The sequence below is a fragment of the Cupressus sempervirens genome, chromosome 2 (genome assembly GCF_028749045.1).
Source record: "Cupressus sempervirens isolate cs-2001-9-10 chromosome 2, ASM2874904v1, whole genome shotgun sequence".
NCBI classification, from domain to species: domain Eukaryota; kingdom Viridiplantae; phylum Streptophyta; class Pinopsida; order Cupressales; family Cupressaceae; genus Cupressus; species Cupressus sempervirens.
Window position 1 is genome coordinate 285,323,273 of NC_143119.1, and position 19,398 is coordinate 285,342,670.

General features: G+C 44.7%; 1 protein-coding gene across 4 annotated transcripts in view; it reads left to right on the forward strand.

The window, feature by feature from the left end:
* Window positions 1–19,398, forward strand: part of LOC149572176 (AIG2-like (avirulence induced gene) family protein) — a 218,136-nt gene that overhangs the window by 130,277 nt on the left and 68,461 nt on the right. The window lies entirely within an intron of this gene.

A 19,398-nucleotide genomic window follows, 5' to 3' on the forward strand; every position in this document is an offset into this window, starting at 1 on the left:
GGCGTACTTAGGCCTAAAACTTATTCTTAAGGATGTACTTGACTCCCTAGACCCCTACAACAACTCAGACCTATCACCTAGACACACCAAAACATGTCAACAACTACTTAAACATGGAATCAACTACTTGGACCCCATGGTTGCTTTGATTCACTAGGTTTATAAAGACACCTTAGTGATCAAGCACCTTACAAATGGGTCATTACAATGCAAACAAGGACCAAGACCAATTACTAAACCTAACTAGCAATTTTGCATGCCAAGGAGTCATAGGTGCCCTGCACCATACTCCCTAGGCCAAAGAAAACTCAAGTCTCTTGAGTTGGTAGATTGGAGACTTCATATCCAAGCTTCTTGATTTGGGCTTCATTCATCCAACTTGCATCTTCAACTGGTTTGCCTGACCATTTGATGAGATACTCCATAAAAACTTGCCTTCTGGTCCTCTTACCTTCCCTCTTGTCTATCACACATTCAATGATAGGTTTCCCTTGCTTAGAAAGGGAATCAAGTACTTCTTTATCCATTTTAACAGTTTTTCTGTCACCCTTGTCTTCTTGTGGACCCTTGTAAGGGTACAAGTCTGCTATATTGAAGGTATTGGACAGTTATATGTCTGGTGGCAGCTCTATCTTATAAGCATTCTGCCCACATTTCTTCAAGATCCTATAAGGACCCATCTTCCTTATCATTAGTTTTGTATACTTCCCTTTAGGAAGCCTCTCCTTCTTGAGATTCACCATGACTAAATCCCCAACTTCAAACTGTAGATCTCTTCTTTTACTGTCTGCTGCTTCCTTGTACTTCTCTGTCATCTTCTCTAGTCTGCCTTTGACATCGTTATGTATCTCCTCCATTACCTCTGCAAAGTCACAAGCTTGTGCACTACTCCTCTCCATACTCTTGATGTCCCTCAACTCCATTAGTCCCCTAGGGTGAGTACCATAAACTATTTGAAAAGGACTCAAACCTGTAGTTCTATTCACTGAGTCGTTGTAAGCAAATTCTGCTTGTGCAAGGACAGCATCCCATATAGTTCCATGTTCCTTGGTAAGACACCTCAGAAGATTGCCCAATGACCTATTTACAACTTCAGTCTTACCATCTCATTGTGGATGGTATGAAGATGACATGGCTAATTCAGTGCCTAACCTCCTCCACAAAGTCCTCCAAAAATGCCCAATAAACTTTGCATCTCTGTCAGAGACAATAGACAGTGGCAGTCCATGAAGTCTCACAATTTCCTTGAAGAAAAGCCCTGCAATATATGAAGCATTATTACTTGTTTTACATGGCAAGAAGTGTGCCATCTTATAGAATCTGTCTACAACCACACAAACACTATCAAAGCCTTGTTTTGTCCTAGGCAGTCCAAGTACAAAATCCAAACTTATAGCATCCCAAGGTCTGTTGGGAATAGGCAATGGAGTATATAATCCAACATTCGATGTCTTTCCTTTGGCTTTGTTTACCACATAGATTAATTAAGTAATGCACACAGATAATGAACAGGAACAGCCGCAACAGTATTCCTTTATTCGCATATGCCAAAAGATTACATAATGCTTCCTAAGATGATTTACAATGATCCCAGACAGGGTATAAATACTTTCAGCCGAACCTTCCCGAAGGAGTCCGTTGGCCACATACAATATATCCGCTACAAACTATTTACCGACGACGTCGGCTACAAAGTACAAAATCACTGACGACAACTAAGTCGGCTGACATCATCCCCCCCAAAAGAAAAAGTCGTCTCCGGATGACAATTACAAGATACAATTACAAGATATGCAGGATAGATTAACAAAATAGAATACACTAACTGGTCTCCAAAATATGTTGCATTTGCAGCCTCTGCGAACACAATATAGTCTCCTTTAGTCAAGCAAACCTTGATAGCCAGCTGTGCTGCCAACTCGGGGTACATTAAGCCAAGTGTCGTTGAATTGCCTTCAACTGGATGATCAACTCCTCCCGAGCTCTCTGTGCATCCACCAAGACAGCCCCACGTCCAACACCTACTCCAAGTGCCTCTGGTACACTGACACTCCATGCTTGCAGCAGCTCCAGGTCTCATCAACTGGTCACACTTCCCACGACTGATAACCGCAATGACTGGGGGTCTAGGGGGCAACGCCCCCAGCGGGGCTGAGGGGCAGTGCCCCTCACTGCCACGACCAAATTAGCACTCTGAAACACACTATTTCTGTGATTTACTTCTAATTTCACACTCTTTCTGGCAGCCACTGATGATTTCCCTTCCCTTTGGCATTATGCGTTAGTCATTCCGAACAATTTGAATCTGTCGTCTTTTTTTTTTTTGCTCCTACCTATTTTGTCTCTCTATCACTCCCAATTGCTCTGATGGTTTCGCCTTCGAAGCTGAAGATTAGTGCCGTCACTGCATCACCACGAAAGCTTCATACAAAACACCCCACGGAGATTAAATCATAGCCCGTGGAAGACTAAAGCACCTCTCGAGGATATTGAAAATATTGCTTGCGGAAAAGTCAAGCACAGCCCGCGGAGATCTAACCTAGTTTGCGGAAATCTTCTCGTGGGTCACTTAGTGTTCGCGGCCATGCGTCCGCAGGACACCCAGTGTCTGCAGACATCGGGTCCGCGGGAAACTCAATGTCTGCGGCCAAACGTCTGCGGGACACCCAGTGTCTATGGGCACGCGTCCGCGGAAACAATTAAAGCCGCCATCACAAAAAGTCAAACCGCGGCCAAAAATAGTCACCCGCGGACACCAAGATGCAATCCGCGGAGAATAGAAAGCCATCTGCACAAAAAAAGTCCCCTGGAGATAAAGGCAGGCCACGGGGAACAAAAGACTTCCTGCGGAAACACAGCCCACGGAAAAGGTGCCCGCGGAACAGTCTACGGGACCCCTGTCTAGGCAGACTTTGCTCGCTCTTCGATAATCCTCTGGTTTCTTCTCTACTTTTCCATCAACCTTTGTTGTCTTCAGCTGTCCTTCTCCCTGTGTGATTTTCTTTACTTCTCCCTCTTCCTTTGTGATTTTCTTCATATGTCCTTCCACTGTGGTTTTCTTCTTTACTTCCGGTGGTTTTTTTTTCTCTTGTCTATCTTCCTCTGTGATTTCCATCACTTCTCCTCCTTTTACTTTGTTCGCTCGCTTTCTTTTCTTAATCTTCTTACGCTTGCCATCGCTTTCTTCATTCTCAATTTTTTTCTCCACCATTTCATTGATCTCCATTTTCTCCGAGAGCTCTTGCTTTGTCACTGTTTTCACAATAACCTCGATCTCCTTCTCTAATTCATTCTGTTGCAGCTCCACTTTTTTCGAAGCTGACTCATCGGCCTCATCTCCCAAATTCATGGTTTGTAGTGCGGCTTCGTTGTATTTGATGTATTTGATGGGCTCCCCCTCAGTGAATGCATGGGCGGGTGTCTCATCCAGCAGCGCACCCCCCTCTTTCATTTCTCTAAATTCTCTTGGAAACTCATTTTCGTTGTGGACTTCCTCTGTTGTCAGTACATTGCAGCTCTGGAACAGTTCGTAGTCCTCCATTTGCCAGTGGAGAGACCATTCACCGTTAATTAAGAAATACACACAGATAATGAACCCGAACAACAACCGTAGTATTCCTTTATTCGCATAAGACAACAGATTACATCTAGAGCATAGGATAAGATTTGATAAGATAAGATGATTTACAATGTACCTAGACGGGGTATAAATACTTTCCGCTGAACCTTCTTGAAGGGGTCCGTTGGCTACAAATCAATCCTAATCTACCTGTCAGCTACCAATTACAAAATCTCCGACGGCATAACCCAGTTGGCTACAGAATACAAAATCTGCCGACTACATCATCCCTCCCAAAAAGAAAAGTCGTCCCCTGACGACTAACAAAATAGGAGACAACTCGCATACAACAAAACAAAAAATACTAGAGAGAAGGTGGTGCCGCTGAAGCATGCTGCTGATGATGCAATTCATACACCTGATCTGTTCGGATGTGCAGATCCTTCTGAATCTGTGAATTAACCTCTACGGCCTCCTTCAGAAGAAGCGCGACATCCATAGCCTGCTTCTTGGCTAACTGTCACTCCTGTTTTGCTGCATCCTTATCCTGCAACAAAGCTGCCCTCTCAGCTGCCCATGCTGATTGCTGACTGGCCAAATCCGCCGCTAACTTCTCTCTAGCCTCCATCTCAACTGCCAGAGATCTCTCAGCCGCAATCCTGTCTGCTGCCCTGTCCACCTCTGTGCGCTTGCGGGCATAATAAATCTCCTTAAACAGTGCCACGATCTCATGTGCCAGCTTCTCCAATGGAGTGTTGCGTGGCCCCAACTCCGACTCACTGGTCCAATCCGCCATCTTCGGTGTTTCGACTGCTGGCCAACCTCTCTCCTCAAAACATGAATGGAACCGCTGCGAATAGATCTCCCTGATGTAAGCTCGAACCAAATGCCACTCCCTCCGGTGAGTCATAGCCTGCAATGCCACATCATGTCCCTTCTTTAGTGCAACCTTCATAGCCCTGAGGTAGTCTCTACACCTATCTTCATCCGACCCATAATCCTCCTTTGCAAAACCCTCCATCATCCACTCGGCATCACTATTTTGGTCCTCATCTGCGGGGACCATGCCCACATCCGGTGCAGTCTCCTCTGCTCTCAGCGCACCCTCGGCCTGAGGCACCCCCACCTCCTGAGGCTCTGGTACTGCATTTGATACTCCTAGGTGCCTGGGGGACTGGATGGACGGACCAACCTCGACATGGATGAGTCGGAACTACTGTCTCAAGAAAGCACTAGCTCTATCCATCACCTCCGGCTGCTCTGACTGTGCGGGCTCCATGCCCTCCTGTTGTGCTGGCTGGGCTGATTGGTCTGTCTGTACTGGCTCGGTAGATGCTAAAAAGGAAGAAGAAACGGTGACGACTACATCGCAGTCAATCACCTCCAAGCAAATTTGGGGCTCAGGGTTTGGCGCTAGCAACTCTACCCTTTGTGAGACTGGGTCCACTAATGCAATTGGAACAACATTTACTATGGCCACGAAGAAAGTAGCATCTGGAGTGGTCGCTGGTGTAACAACAGTTGTCGTCGGTGGGACACCCTCGGCTACTGTCCAAGGGACATCTGCTACGGCCCGTGAGGTCATCACAACTGGTGCATGACGCTGACCAAAAGGCGGAATGTGTGACATGGGAGCGGTCAAGTGCGTCGAAGTTGACAACTGTGGTGGGGTGAAAAATGTGGGCTCACTATCTGCTGGTTTGCTGCCAACCTCCGCGGAAGTACTCTCTTCCTCATACTCTGCCCCGTTGCTTTCCGAAGTCTCCTCCCTTCCACTGTCTGTGTCCTCGTGCGCTGCTTGTAATCCTCAAAATACCTTTTTCTGTCCTGCGGCTATCCCACCTGTGTCCAGATGTCTCCAATAAAATATTGGAGGCTCTCCCTGAGCCAACTTCCCCTGAGGAGGCGCTTCAAAATCATCCATGGTTATCTGATTAAATGCTGCCTCTAGAAACAAGCCAATTGCATGATGCGGCATAAAGAATGTGCAGTGCTGGAGTGTCATGAACTCCTCCATCCTGTCAGCAAGAACTGTAGCCCAATCATACACCGTGCCATTCATGATGCCATTCATGAATACTATCTGTGGTAATGCTATATCTGAAACCCAAGTTGCCCTTGTCAGCTTGCTCTTGATAATGTCCATAATACACCTCCAATGGCCTTCCTGAATGAGATCCCGCTGAAGTCCTTTGCATTTTGACCCCTTGATAACTAACTCCATCTCGTCGGTTGTAAGGTCGCGGCCCACTAATCGAATCCAGTGTTTCTTCCGTTCTTGAGAGAGCTTATGATTCTTGATTTCCACCTTCTTACCTCCAGGACCAAGAATGCCAAAAACCCTCGTGAAATCCCTAGGCTTAAAAGAAACTGTCATCCAGTGCTTTTTATACAAAAATGTGCTCTTTCTGTTGTAGTTATATGCTTCTATCATGGTTCTCAACACTGATTCGAATAATCGGATGGAAAAAATTGGAAGCTGGATGGCCCAATGCACCTGTGCCTGTATCAAAATTTGCTTAACCAGGTCGATGTTCGGAGTTTCCTACCACCACTTCTGGCATTCGTTGCCATTGAGACCCTCAAATTGGATGGTGAGATGAGTGAGTTCCTCCCTGACTTTCTGTTTCTTGTTGCTGGAAGCGGATGGCCCTGCAACTCGGATTCCCGAGGCTAAAACCCTTGCATTCTTCTCCATAGTTGTTTTCAGTTGGTTCTTCCACTGCTTCTGTCTCCTTGCCGATTCCATGCAATAACGGCTTCTTTCCTCCTTATATAATATAGGTTCCTTCTCGTGGAGAATATGCTGCAACACTTTTCTGCTCCAATGCCGCTTCCCTTTCCTGCCGGTTCTCCTTCGACCAACCAGCCTTAGCTATACGTTTACAGCGTCCCTCAATAATATCCATGCAAGAAATGGAGTCCGCGGGCGACACCTATTTGCCATAGATTCTACCTGTTGTTAGGTGATTACTCCTTCATGTCTCGGAGGCTATATGAGTGCTGAAAAGAAAGCCGTGGTTGAAGAATGCATCTGCTGGTATGTGCAATTTGCTGATGACAAGGCACAATCAATAGCTTGCGTGAGAAAGCCACGATGGAATAGAACTTGCTCAGTCACGACTGCCGGTGAGAAGAATTATTATGCCGTGGAAGGATTGAGAAGGCACCCACAAGAAGTCTGTGGCTTTGAACAAGAGATTCTGGAGTGTGTCTTAATTTGTTGCTGAGGCATAACAAATTCTGGAACATGGAACGCGCCTGGCAGAATAAGATACCCGCGGGAGAGGAGAGCATTGGCGAAACGCTCCCTACGACGTCTGCATAAGAAAAAGCAACATCCGCGGGTTAATTGTGATAGAAAGAATCCTTTACCTCCTGCAGCAATGGCCGCGGCAAGTGCACACGCTGCTTTGCTAACTTCTACTAATACTGGAGCTAGATACACATATGTCCCACTATAGACCCCTCCGTGTGCGGATTATGACTGAGGCACCAAGTAATGTATAAGACTAAGCAATTTAAGCCACGGGAGAACACAACGGCCGTGGAGGAAAAACGCCCACAGAAGCAAGAAAAAAGCCATAGAGATAGGAAGACATGCCGCCCGTGGGGAATCAAAGAAGGGTTGCCTGGGGGAAAGGGAACACACGTGGGAGCAGAAACTTATCCGCGAATGACGACCACTCCGCGGGGAATTTAAGACGTCCGCGGGGTGCAAGAAGAATCATCCGCAGCAGCAAAAACATTCGCAGAGGGAAAGAAGCGGAAGAAAATAACAAGTGCCCGCAAGAGAACAAGATAACATCGGACCCGCGGAAGAAGAAGACCAAACGTGGAGGGACTTATCACCACAGAAAGACAAAAGGCATTTGCGGAAATACACAAGATGTCCGCGGAAGGGAAGTACACACCCGCGGAAAGAGAACACATCCACGGGAAGAACAAAAACCCATGGCCCCACCCGTGGAAGAAAGGGATTAAGTCGCAGAAGCCACCCCGTGGGGAATGAAAAGAAACTTGCGGGCTTAAGGCCATCCGCGAACCCACCTGCGGGCCTTCTCTCGCTTACATTGTTTTTTTTTTTTTTTTTTTTTGGTTGTGAACAGAACTTCAATTTTGCCTTGAGGCGTCGCTGCTTTGTAACGACAATGACGAGGGAGTCATCCGGTCATTCTGCGATGGCGACGGCAACGGCGACGCAGCCTTTCTAGCATAGTATATTTTCAATTTGGTTCCATTGACTGCCTGAGGTACCTCTTGCCCATCCAACATCCACAACTTTATTGCTCCATTGTTGCTGACCTCTCGAATCTGGTATGGTCCAACCCATCTGACCTTAAAATTTCTTGGCTTAATCTTATTCTGCCTGTCATACTTCAGTACCAATTGCCCTGACTGAAACCTGTTGAGTTTGAGATGCCTGTCATGCCATGCCTTACATCTATTCTGTGTCACCTCAGTTGCCCATTGTGCCAGCAATCGCTTCTCCTCCAGCTTATTCAATTTATGCAGCTGCTCTCTTAAGCTTTCCATGTCACCTTGCTTATTTTTCAGTGCTATTCGCAGGCTCGGAATCATGAATTTGGGTTGTACAACTGCCTCCTGTCCGAACATCACTGGAATGGTGTGTGCCCTATCGTCACCTTGTACGTCGTGCGGTAAGCCCAAAGGGCGGCGGGTAAGTCTTCCTCCCAATTTGCACCTTCAACCGTGCAAGATTTGTAGATGATTGATACTAGAATTTTATTTGTAGCCTCGGTCTGTCCGTTTGCTCTCGGGTAGTACAGACTATACAATGAATGACAAATCTTGAATTCGGTGGTGAGCAGTCGAATGACGTGATTAACAAAATGTCCACCCCTATCACTTGTTAACTGTAATGAAATTCTATACCTGGTAATGATCTGCTCATAAATAAACTTTGCTGTGCTGATGGCCGAGTTATCTAGTAGTGCACGTGCCTCTGCCCACTTGGTCAGGTACTCCGTTGCGACAATGATGTACCGACACCGTCTAGCCTTGCTTACCTTCAGGGGTCCAATGAAATCCAATCCCCACTATTCGAAGAGTTCCTGCGTGTGGGAGGGGTTCAGTAGCATGAAGTCTCTCTTCAGCAGCTTCCCGGCCCGTTGGCAAGTGTCACACTTGACGATCCATTCCCGCACGTCGTTGTACACTGTCGGCCATCAAAGTCCTGCGAGCAATATCTTCCGTGCAGTGGCGTCGAGTCTCATGTGTCCTCCCGTGGGACCCTCATGTGCTTTTAACACCCGCGGTATCTCTTCTTCTAATACATAGCGTCGAAGAATATGATCTGGCCCCATTTTGTAGAGCAATCCGTTGATCAGCTGGAAGGTACGGCTCCTGATTATCAACTTGCACCTCTCTTTTGGTGGCATGCCTCTTGGAAACTGTCCTGTCGACAGATATTCCCCAATGCTCCTGTACCATTTTGGTAGTACTGCGATCTGGAACAACTGTGCGTCAAGAAAGTCGTCATTCACTCCCTCTGCTGGTTCCCCTGTTTTGATCCGCGAGAGGTGGTTGGCATTGACATGTTTCTTCCCTGGCCGGACAATGATTTTGAAAGTAAACTCCTGCAACAGAAGTAGCCATCTGCTGATTTTTCCTTGAATGATAGGTTTATTGATCATGTACAATAGAGCCTGGTGATCAACATAGAATATGAATGGTGTGGGGAGCAATGACGATTTTTTTGCACAGCGTAGACCATTCCCAATGCTTCCCATTCGGTCGTACTGTAGTTCTGCTCTGCTTTTGATAACAATTGACTGGCAAAGTATATCGTGTGATCTAACCTGTGGCTGCCCGTCTGCACTAGGGTTGCTTCGATCACATAATTTGAGGCGTCAACATGCACATGAAACTCCTTATTCCAGTCCGGATATGCCAAGATCGGTGCAGTACCCAGTCGTACTTTCAACCCTTCAAACGTCTCGTCCTGTTCTTTGTCCCATCTGAATGATTCTCCTTTGCAGGTTAACCTTTCTAGCGGGTATGACACCTTGGCAAAATTTTTGATAAATCTCCTGTAATAGCCTATATGTTCGAGAAAAGACTTTACCTTTGTCACATTAGTAGATGGCTGCATTTCCAGGATGACTCACTTTGTCTAGGTTAGTCTTCAATCCTTCCTTATAGACGATGTGTCCGAGCAGTCTTCCTTGCGGAACCATGAATATGCACTTCTTGGGGTTCAATGCCAGCTGCGCCCTGGGACATCTCTCCATACATTCACCGAGTGCTGCCAGATGTCTGTCTTCCGCGCTAAATACTGACCAATCGTCAAGGAACGCTTTGAAGTTTCCCACGGACATCTTGTCAAAGATGTGCAGTATAATTTGCTGGAAGGTTGCCGGCGCGTTGCACAAATCGAATGGCATCCGATTGTATGCATAGACCCCATCTTCGACGACAAATGTGGTCATTAATTTGTCCTCTGCTATAGAGATCTGATTGTATCCGGAGAACCCGTCCATAAAGGAGTAAATTTCATGTTCGGTGACCTCCAGAATGCTGTCTGTAAACGAAATCGGAAAAGGATCCTTGATTGTGACTGCATTGAGGCATCGGAAATCCATGCATATCCGGATCTGGGTGGTGTCTTTCTTCAGTGAGATAACTATAGGCGACACCCATTTACTTGTCTGCACCTTGAAAATAAGTTCGGCCTCCAACATCTTGTTGATTTCCTATGTGACCTGTGCCGCATAGTTCTTGTTCATCTTGTAGGGTCGCTTCTGTACAGGTACCGCTCCTTTGATCAGTGGGATGTGGTGCACACTCAACTCCGACAGTACACCCTTTAGGTCCTTGTATGTCCATACAAATACATCGTTGTATTCCAGGAATATCTTGAATGCTGCCGCTTTGAGTATCGGATCCCAATTATCTCCCACCAGAATGTTCTTCGGTGCTGCTTCATCTCCCAAATTCATTGCTTGTATTGTAGCTTCATTATGCTTGATTGTCTCCCCCTCATTGAATGCATGGGCGGGTGTAACATCCAACAATGCATCCCCCTCGTTTACCTCAGTGAACTCCTTTGGAAATTCATCCCCCCTTGGACCTTTCTCAATTGTCAGTATATTACAACTCTGGAATAGTTCGTAGTCCTCTATTTGCTAGTAGTAGAGACCGTTGACTGAATCCAAATCATCATCTGTTGATCCTCCCTCCAACCGCAGGACTCCCTCCTGATCCGATTCCATATGCTGTCTGCCTTCATCCTCCTCTTCTTCGGGATCTAATGACAGGGCTTCTTCCCCAACCATTTGGGTGTGCAAATCATTGACAAATCACCAGCCTTTACTTTCGAGTGACAAGGTGTTCTTCCAGTTGTGTTTGACTCTGGCTTGAATAAGCCATCCGCGGCCAAGGATGGCGTCGTATCCTTTTCTCTTTAGCGGGGTCACGAAAAAGTCCAGTAGGAACGGTTGTGTGCCAATCATTACCGGTTGTGCCATGAGTTTGCCCAGAGGTTTAATGCCGTGCTGATCCGTTGTGAGCAACTGAAATGTAGGGGGCCGCAATGTCGGTTGCCCCAGCTTCTTCTAGGTCTCCTCGAGTAAGACATTTACGCTAGACCCACCGTTGACTATTGTGTCTGTGAGAACATGTCTGAGAATCCCCATCTCGACAACCGTCGGATGCCGACCGAGGGCTAGCAACATTTGGTCTTCTCGGCCTGCATCAGTTTCCTTCCCTCTACCTTGTTCTCCTGGTGTCCTCGGAGCTGGTGCAATATTTGTGAGAGCGGATCGGAGCTGGGGCATTGTAAGAAGCAAATCATTTATCTTGACCCGGACCTTCGTTTGTAAAATTTGTTGTACGATGTTTTGTTTTGCAGAGTTTCTTGCCAAAGTGCCGGTGGTGTCCTTCAACTGAGATGTTTCTGCCTACGATGCCTTTCCAATCTCTGCCCGCACTTCTCCAAATTTTCTCTTTTCCTCTGTTGGGTCCGAGTACTGTTTTGCTTGCCTCTGCATAATCGCCAAAACCTCTTCTTCATCCGTCTCAACAGTGATCAAGTTTATTCCCGATTTTGGACAGTTGGCATCGTCATGGTCGCTAGATCCGCACCATTTGCATAATAGTTTGGGTGTATTTGCTGTTGGACATTCCCGGGCAAAGTGCCCCCACAAGTTACATGCGCGGCATTGTACGATCGGCCATCCGTTCGCATCATACTGGATTCGGCTTCTGCTGGTATTGGTAGTGTTATTGTTTGCATTGTTATTGTTATTCTGCCCACGTCTATTATTCTTGTATCCTCCCGACGTAGCACCAACATTATTGGTATTTCCGCTATTGCCTGACAGGGATGCTTCCTGTGTAAGAAGTACTTGCAGAGATCCTTTGGTCTTCATGTTAAAGGGACATTCCTTGGTCGAATGGCCCATGATTTGAAAAATGTCGCAGAATTGGTTCTTTGGACAGGTTCCTTTAGTATGACCATCGGTCCTACACTCCGTGCACCACAACTCTCTGCCCTTTGTCTCCTTTTGCATATTTTTAAACTCCATCATGCGAATCATGTCCTTCTGTAGGGTGTAGACCTTCCTGCTACTATTTTCATCATCATTGGTATGCTCTCTCGAGGACTTGTAGTCATTTGAGTCGGAGGAACTATTCTTCTTCTTCTTTTTCGTCTTCTGCTCGCTTTCCAAGTTCAGTGCTTTGTTGTACGCTTCCATGTATGACGATGGCGGCACAATTTTCATTTTCTTCCGCAGCTTCGGGCATAATCCTTCCACGAACCATCTATTTTGAAGTCTGTCTGCTAGCTTATTTTCCATTTTATTAATCAAATCTTTTAATTTCCTGGCGTAGACGTGGACTGTTTCATTCTTCCCCTGCTTGGTATTGAAGATCTCGCCAACAATTTCATTATCATCGCACAACAGTTGAAATTCTGCGAGAAACTCCTTTTTAATGTTATTCCAACTGTCTAGCTTCTGCGGATCTGTACTAATAAACTAGTCAATTGCCACATCCCATAGGGTGGCCGGAAATTGCCTCATCCAGTTGTCTTCATCAATTATGCCATTTGCCCTCCAGATTGTTTCACATGTTTTGTAGTGTCGAATGGGATTGGCCGTACCATCACCATCGAACTTCGGTAGTTTTTCTTTTGGTCCCGCCATCACAATTGGATTTTGTAAACAAGCGTTGCTCGATCTTGCAACACTGGCGTTGTTCACTCCCACATCGATGGTTTGTACTCCCACACCAATGGTCTGCACTCCCGCACTGGCAGACTGGTCTCCCACACCGGCAGATTGTTCTCCGGCTCCCACACAAGCGGTTTGCACTCCCACACCGGCGGACTGTTCTCCCACACTGGCGGTCTGCACTCCCACACCGGCGGTCTGCTCTCCCACACTGGCGGATTGTTCTCCCACGGTCTCAACAGTTGCGAACGTTGGTGAAGAAGGATCTTCTGAAGTTGTCCCCTGCGGAAGTGTATCCCAGACGAAGAGTTTACTCCACGCTCGTGCTCCCTTGGCACTCCGAGCCGTGTGAGTCGATGCTCTTCCGTCTGGATCCTCTTCCTTCAGCGAACACAAATTCAAAAACTCCTCCTGTGCTTCTTCCACCAATTCCACCCGTTGTTGAGTCTCCAACAATTCTTCCACGCTCCTATTTTCGTCGGCAATCTTTTGGAATCTCCTTTGGCGTTCGGCTTGTTGTGCCAGAATTAAATTTTCTTGCGCAGTACGGATTCCATATTTTCCCTTGACCTTATTTCGATCCTTGTTAAGTTGATTTGGCATTAATCTTCATTCCTCCCACCTTCCAAGTTCATAGGGCAATTGCGCCAAATGTTTACCACATAGATTAATTAAGTAATGTACACAGATAATGAACAGGAACAGCCGCAATAGTATTCCTTTATTCACATATGCCAAAAGATTACATAATGCTTCCTAAGATGATTTACAATGATCCCAGATGGGGTATAAATACTTTCCACCTAACCTTCCCGAAGGAGTCCGTCGACCACATATAGTATTTTTGCTACAAACTATTTACCGACGACGTCGGCTACAAAGTACAAAATCACCGATGACAACCAAGTCGGCTAACAGGGTTTTTGACAAATGACACAAGCCTCAACAAATTTTTTGACCCCTGTTGGCATCCTTGGCCAGTAGTAAAATCTTCTCACAAGTTTAAGGGTCTTATCCAACCCAAAGTGACCTGCTAGGCCCCACAATGTTTCTCCTTTATGATGTTCTCTCTTAATGATCCCCTAGGGATACACAACTCCCCTCCTTTGAAGAGTAACCCCTCTTGCAGCATGTAATCAGCATAGGTACTGTGGTACTAACCTGTCATGTCTTTACATACTTGATAGACTTCCTTGAAGTCCTCATCCTGCTCATACAAGTCCTTGATGGAGTTGAATCCCACATTCTCCAATCTTATCTCTTGAATAGTCAAATTCCTCCTACTAAGGGCATCAGCAACCTTGTTTGCTACCCCCTTCTTATGCTTAACTGTGAATGTGTATGATTGGAGGTACTCCATCCACTTGACATGTCTATGATTCAATTTTTCTTGCCTATTCAAGAAACTAAGGGCATGGTTATTTGTATAGACAATGAACTCCTTGGGCAGTAGATAATGTCTCCATTTCCTGAGAGACTGAACCATGGCATACATTTCTAAGTCATAAGTTGAATATTTCTGCCTTGCCTCATTCAACTTTTCACTAAAGAATGCAACTGGCCTGCCTTCTTGGCTAAGGACTCCACCTATGGCCCTGTTGCTTGGATCACATTTTATGGTGAATACCTTATTGAAATCAGGTAACACCAATACTGGTTGCTCAGCCACCTTCTTCTTCAATGCTTCAAAGGAATCATTGGCTTCTTTTGTCCATTTGAACAAACACTTTCTTCCACCCTTGATGGTATCAATCATGGGAGCACTGAGATTACTAAACCCTCTTATAAACTTCCTATAAAAACTTGCCAAGCCATGAAAACTTTTGACTGCACTGGCAGTCCTAGGTGTAGGCCAACTCAAGATGGCATCAACCCTACTTGGATCCATTTTGAGGTTTCCTTTGGAGATGACAAATCCCAAGAAAATCAACTCCTCTTGCATAAAAACACACTTGTCTAAATTGATCCTCAATTTCTCCTCTAACAATCTTTTCAAGACTTGTTCAATGTGTACCAAGTGGTTCTCTTTACTCTTACTAAAAGTAAGAATATCATCTAAATAAACAACAACAAAGTGGTTAATGAAGGGCTTCAATACCTCGTTCATGAGTCTCATGAAGGTGCTTGGTGCATTGGACAGACCAAAGGGCATCACCATCCATTCAAAAAGTCCCTCATTGGTCTTAAACGCTGTTTTCCACTGATCCCCCTCTCTTACCCTTATCTGATGGTAACCACTTTTTAAATCCATCTTGGTGTAATACTTTGCCCCTCCTAGGCAGTCCATCAAATCCTCCATTCTTGGCATGGGAAATCTGTACCTAATGGTTATCTTATTAATAGCCTTGGAGTCAGTACATAACCTCCATGTACCGTCTTTCTTAGTGGCTAATAGTGCAGGCACTGCACAAGGACTTATGCTCCTTCTAATGAACCCCTTCTTCAAGAGTTCCTCAATTTGTCTTGCCAACTCCTCATTTTGACTAGGTGTGAGTTTATATGCAGCTTTGTTTGGGAGAGTTGATCCTGGTATGAAATCAATGCAGTGACTGATATCTCTGATTGGTGGCAGTGTCTCTGTCTTTCCATCAGCAATTACTTCTTTGTACAACTTCAACATGTCTCTGACCTCCTTGGGTCCCACTGTCTCACATGGTTCCTTTTCTTTAGCCACCTTGCACACCTTCTTCTCCTCTTGTGGTCTGACCACAATAGCATAACATGGAGTATCCTTCTCCTTAATTGTTTTCAGAAATTCTTTTTCTCCAACCACTACCAGACTGTTTGCTTGTTGTTCCTCCTTTCCATCATCAGGCAGAGGCTTCATTATGTATTGTTTACCATTCTTGGTGATCTCATAAACATTGTTCCTTCCTTGATGTTGAGAGTCTACATCATACTGCTAGGGTCTTCCAAGCAGCAGGTGACATGCATCCATGTCAGTCACATCACATACCACTTTGTCATGATAGTCTCCTATCTTAAACTCAACATAGACCTGTTCATTAACCAATGCTTGCTGCTCTTTGTTTAGCCATGATACTTTGTAGGGATTAGGATGAGGAAATTTCTTTAACCCAAGTTTCTCCACCATCAAACTAGATGCCAAATTATCAGTAGAACCTGAATCTACTATAACGTTACATTTCTTACCTTTAATGCTGCAACTTGTCTTGAACAAGGTCCTCCTTTGTGGTGGCTCCTTCACTTGAGGCTTCTTTAGCAAAGTTCTGTTGAACATCAGAGATTCTCCATCCTCAGGGTCTGCAATTCTTTTTCCTCCATGATTGCTTTGCACCTCCTCTTCATGAGCAAGATGCAATCTCCTATCCCCTCCTTGCTGACTGTTTGTTTTCTCAGGGCACTTAGATGCTTGATGCCCCACTTGGCTGCAATTAAAACATCTGCCTGTAAACAGTCCTGGGGTTCTTCCACTTGATCTACCCCTTCCATTTCCTCGTCTTCCTCTAAAGCTCCCTCTATTACTAGACTCACCTTCATGATTCTCCTTGCTGCTTGATTCTTCATTGCTCTTGAAGGTTCCTCTCCCTCCAAACCTTCCTCTGCCACTGCTACTACTGTCTCCTCTATTCTTATTCTGAGAATCACTTTTCCTTTTCAGTTTTTCTTCAATCTGCAAAGCCATTTGGAAGCAAGCATGTACTGACTTTGGATTGAACAAGTCTAATTCATCCTGAATAGGGTACTTGAGCCCATGTAAGTACCTTGCAAGTTTCTGGCTCTCTGTCTCAGTCACCTTGGCTCTCAGGGTCAGTTTGTGAAATTCTTCTGTGAATGTATTTACATCCATATCCTTCTGCCTTAACCCTTGTAACTTCTGATGTAGCATGACTTCATAGTCTTCAGGAATGAATTGTTTCTTGATTTCAGACTTCATTCTCTTCCATGTGTTGATGGCAGCCTTCCCTTCATCCAACCTCTCCGATTGGAGATAATTCCACCAACTTAAAGCAGCACCTTTCATCTTTGCCTTGGCAATTTTGATTTTTTGTACTTCAGGGACATTATCACAATAAAAGTGATTGTCCAAGGCCTCAAGCCAGTCCATTCACTCCTCTGGATTCAATTTGCCACTAAACATAGGAATGTCAGGCTTCATGTCTCTTCTCCCTAACCTCTCAAGGGTTTCAAATTTCAATCATGATTTTTTGACATCAGCTAGAGATTGCCTTGGGTCTACTGGCTCTTGTCTTTGCTCTTCCTTCTCATCTTCAGAGTCATCAAAAGACCCTCTACTCACCTTGCCTCTTAGTTTTTCCATGTCTCTTCTTGTCAATCTGTTTTCTTCTCTTATGGCTCCATTGTCTGCCATCTGCTCCTTGACCAACTTGGTCAATTCAGCGTTTGTTACCTTTAGAGGGATCTCCCTCTCTTCCTCATTCTCTGACATTTTGTCTTCTCCTCTTGTTTCCAACCTAGAACTTGGTGGCTCTGATACCACCTGATGCAGAGTCTGCAGCTAAAGACCTCCTTAAGCCTTCCAAGGCCTTTCCACAACCAGGTCTTAACACCAACACTCAAGTTTGGCAACTTACCCTTCACCCGGGTACACCCTACACATTGGGTTTATGAAGCAACTCTATAAGGTTCTTCACTTCTCAAGCAAATTCCTTTGGAGACAGCCTAAGTGTGCCCTTAGCACTCAGATTTGACAACTTGTTTGGACCTCCTAGGTCTCAAACCCTCACTTCTAGCAATTAGGCCTAATAGGCCAATTGGTCCTCCTATCTCTGTTTTTGGGCTTTAACTTGCAATTTTCCCACACACCCAGGGAAACTAATTACCATTCCCGATACCCTTTTGGCTGTTTTGTTGGATCCTAAAAGGATTTGCACTGATCTCAATCCAGCACCCCCAAACCCCACTTGCTCTCCTAGGCCTAGTTGATCAGGCTAAGCTAGGGCATCATGAAAATTTGGGACAAGATGGGTTCCCAAGACCCTAAATCCTTTAGGCTATCCCAGACAACTCCAAACGACTCAAAAACAACCTCTGGCACCCATGGTTAACTCAGATTTCAAGACTGCCTCCTTTTTACTCCTTTCCCTAGTCAAGTTTACTCATCAACTTGACCTAGGGCCGGCTTAAAAGTGCCTCAACCCTTCTCCAAACACCTTGAAACTCTGGAATCACATAGTCCAGACTCCTAACTTGCATTCCCTCCAGTTTTCGAATTTTCCACTGTGGGGTTTGCAAGTTAGGGCTCCATTAATGTAACCCGCTGTTTCAAAACAGAATTCTGGACCGGTTCCAGAAAAACTTGAATAACTATTGGCTCCCTGCTCCAAATGAATTCAAACAAAAACCAAAAGATAGCTAAAACATCCCTCTACACAGAAAAGTAGATTTTCATTCATGAACAATCTGTACCAGGCTGTACAATCTGTTGTCTCGCCAGTTTTTTCCAAAGTAACAAGAATCGGAATCGGATCGAAATCGGCAAGGCCGAATCAAATCGTGAATCGGCCATGAATCGGAATCGAATCGGCCATGAATCGGAAAATTTAAAAAACCCTTGAAATTTAGTGAGTAACTTATTTCATAAACCCTTTATCGCTGATTCGATTCACCGATTCACAAAAAATCGTTTGGCTTGAATCGAATCGCCGAATCGCGTGAATCGCATGAATCGCCGTGATTCTTGGAACTATGGTTTTTTCAGAAATTTAAGGATTTTTTTTGCATTTATTTCCTTCAAGCCTTTACACAATGATCCTTCCTCCTCCTGTCGATCACATTACAACGTTTTTTAAATTCAAATATTGACTGTTGGTTCCCTTTGGACTGTTGGAAACCAAAAGGCACACCTTTTCAAAGGTTGTTAAAACATAACAATGCAATTTGTTCCTTTTGGCGTACTTAGGCCTAAAACTTATTCTTAAGGATGTACTTGACCCCCTAGACACCTAGAACAACTCAGACCTATCACCTAGACACACCAAAACATGTCAAATTGTTTTTATTCACTAGGTTTATAAAGACACCTTAGTGATCAAGCACCTTACAAATGGGTCATTACAATGCAAACAAGGACCAAGACCAACTACTAAACCTACCTAGCAATTTTGCATGCCAAGGAGTCATAGGTGCCCTGCACCACCCTTCCTTTGTAACATTACAACTTCCCTTCTATAAGTCAATAGTAATAGGATTTTGGATATATATAAGTTTATCAATTTGTTATGAATATATTTATTTTATATAGATGAATATATATAATTCTGATTTAGTATTTTTTTGTAGATTGGTATTTCTCATTAGTACATTACAACATTGCAAATAATTCATTTCCTTTGATAATAATTACTCTTTTCCTTTACATTCAGTGATATGCATCTATTTTTATATCTTTGTCTTATGGTTTCATTCCTTGCCTTTATTTCATGAATTCATGATACTTGGGCATCACCGCTTCATATAGTTCATTCTTTTCCGTTAACTAATGTTGCAATGCTGTAAGAAATATCCTAAGTCTTATTTGCCATGAAATATTCGCTAGTCTCCTTCTTAGTTACCGCAGATGTATCTATTTGTACTTCGCATATGCCAACATATATCGCTGTCCTCTATTTCTTTAATATTGTTTTGACTTCTTTACAATTTGCACCCAAACTTAAGATG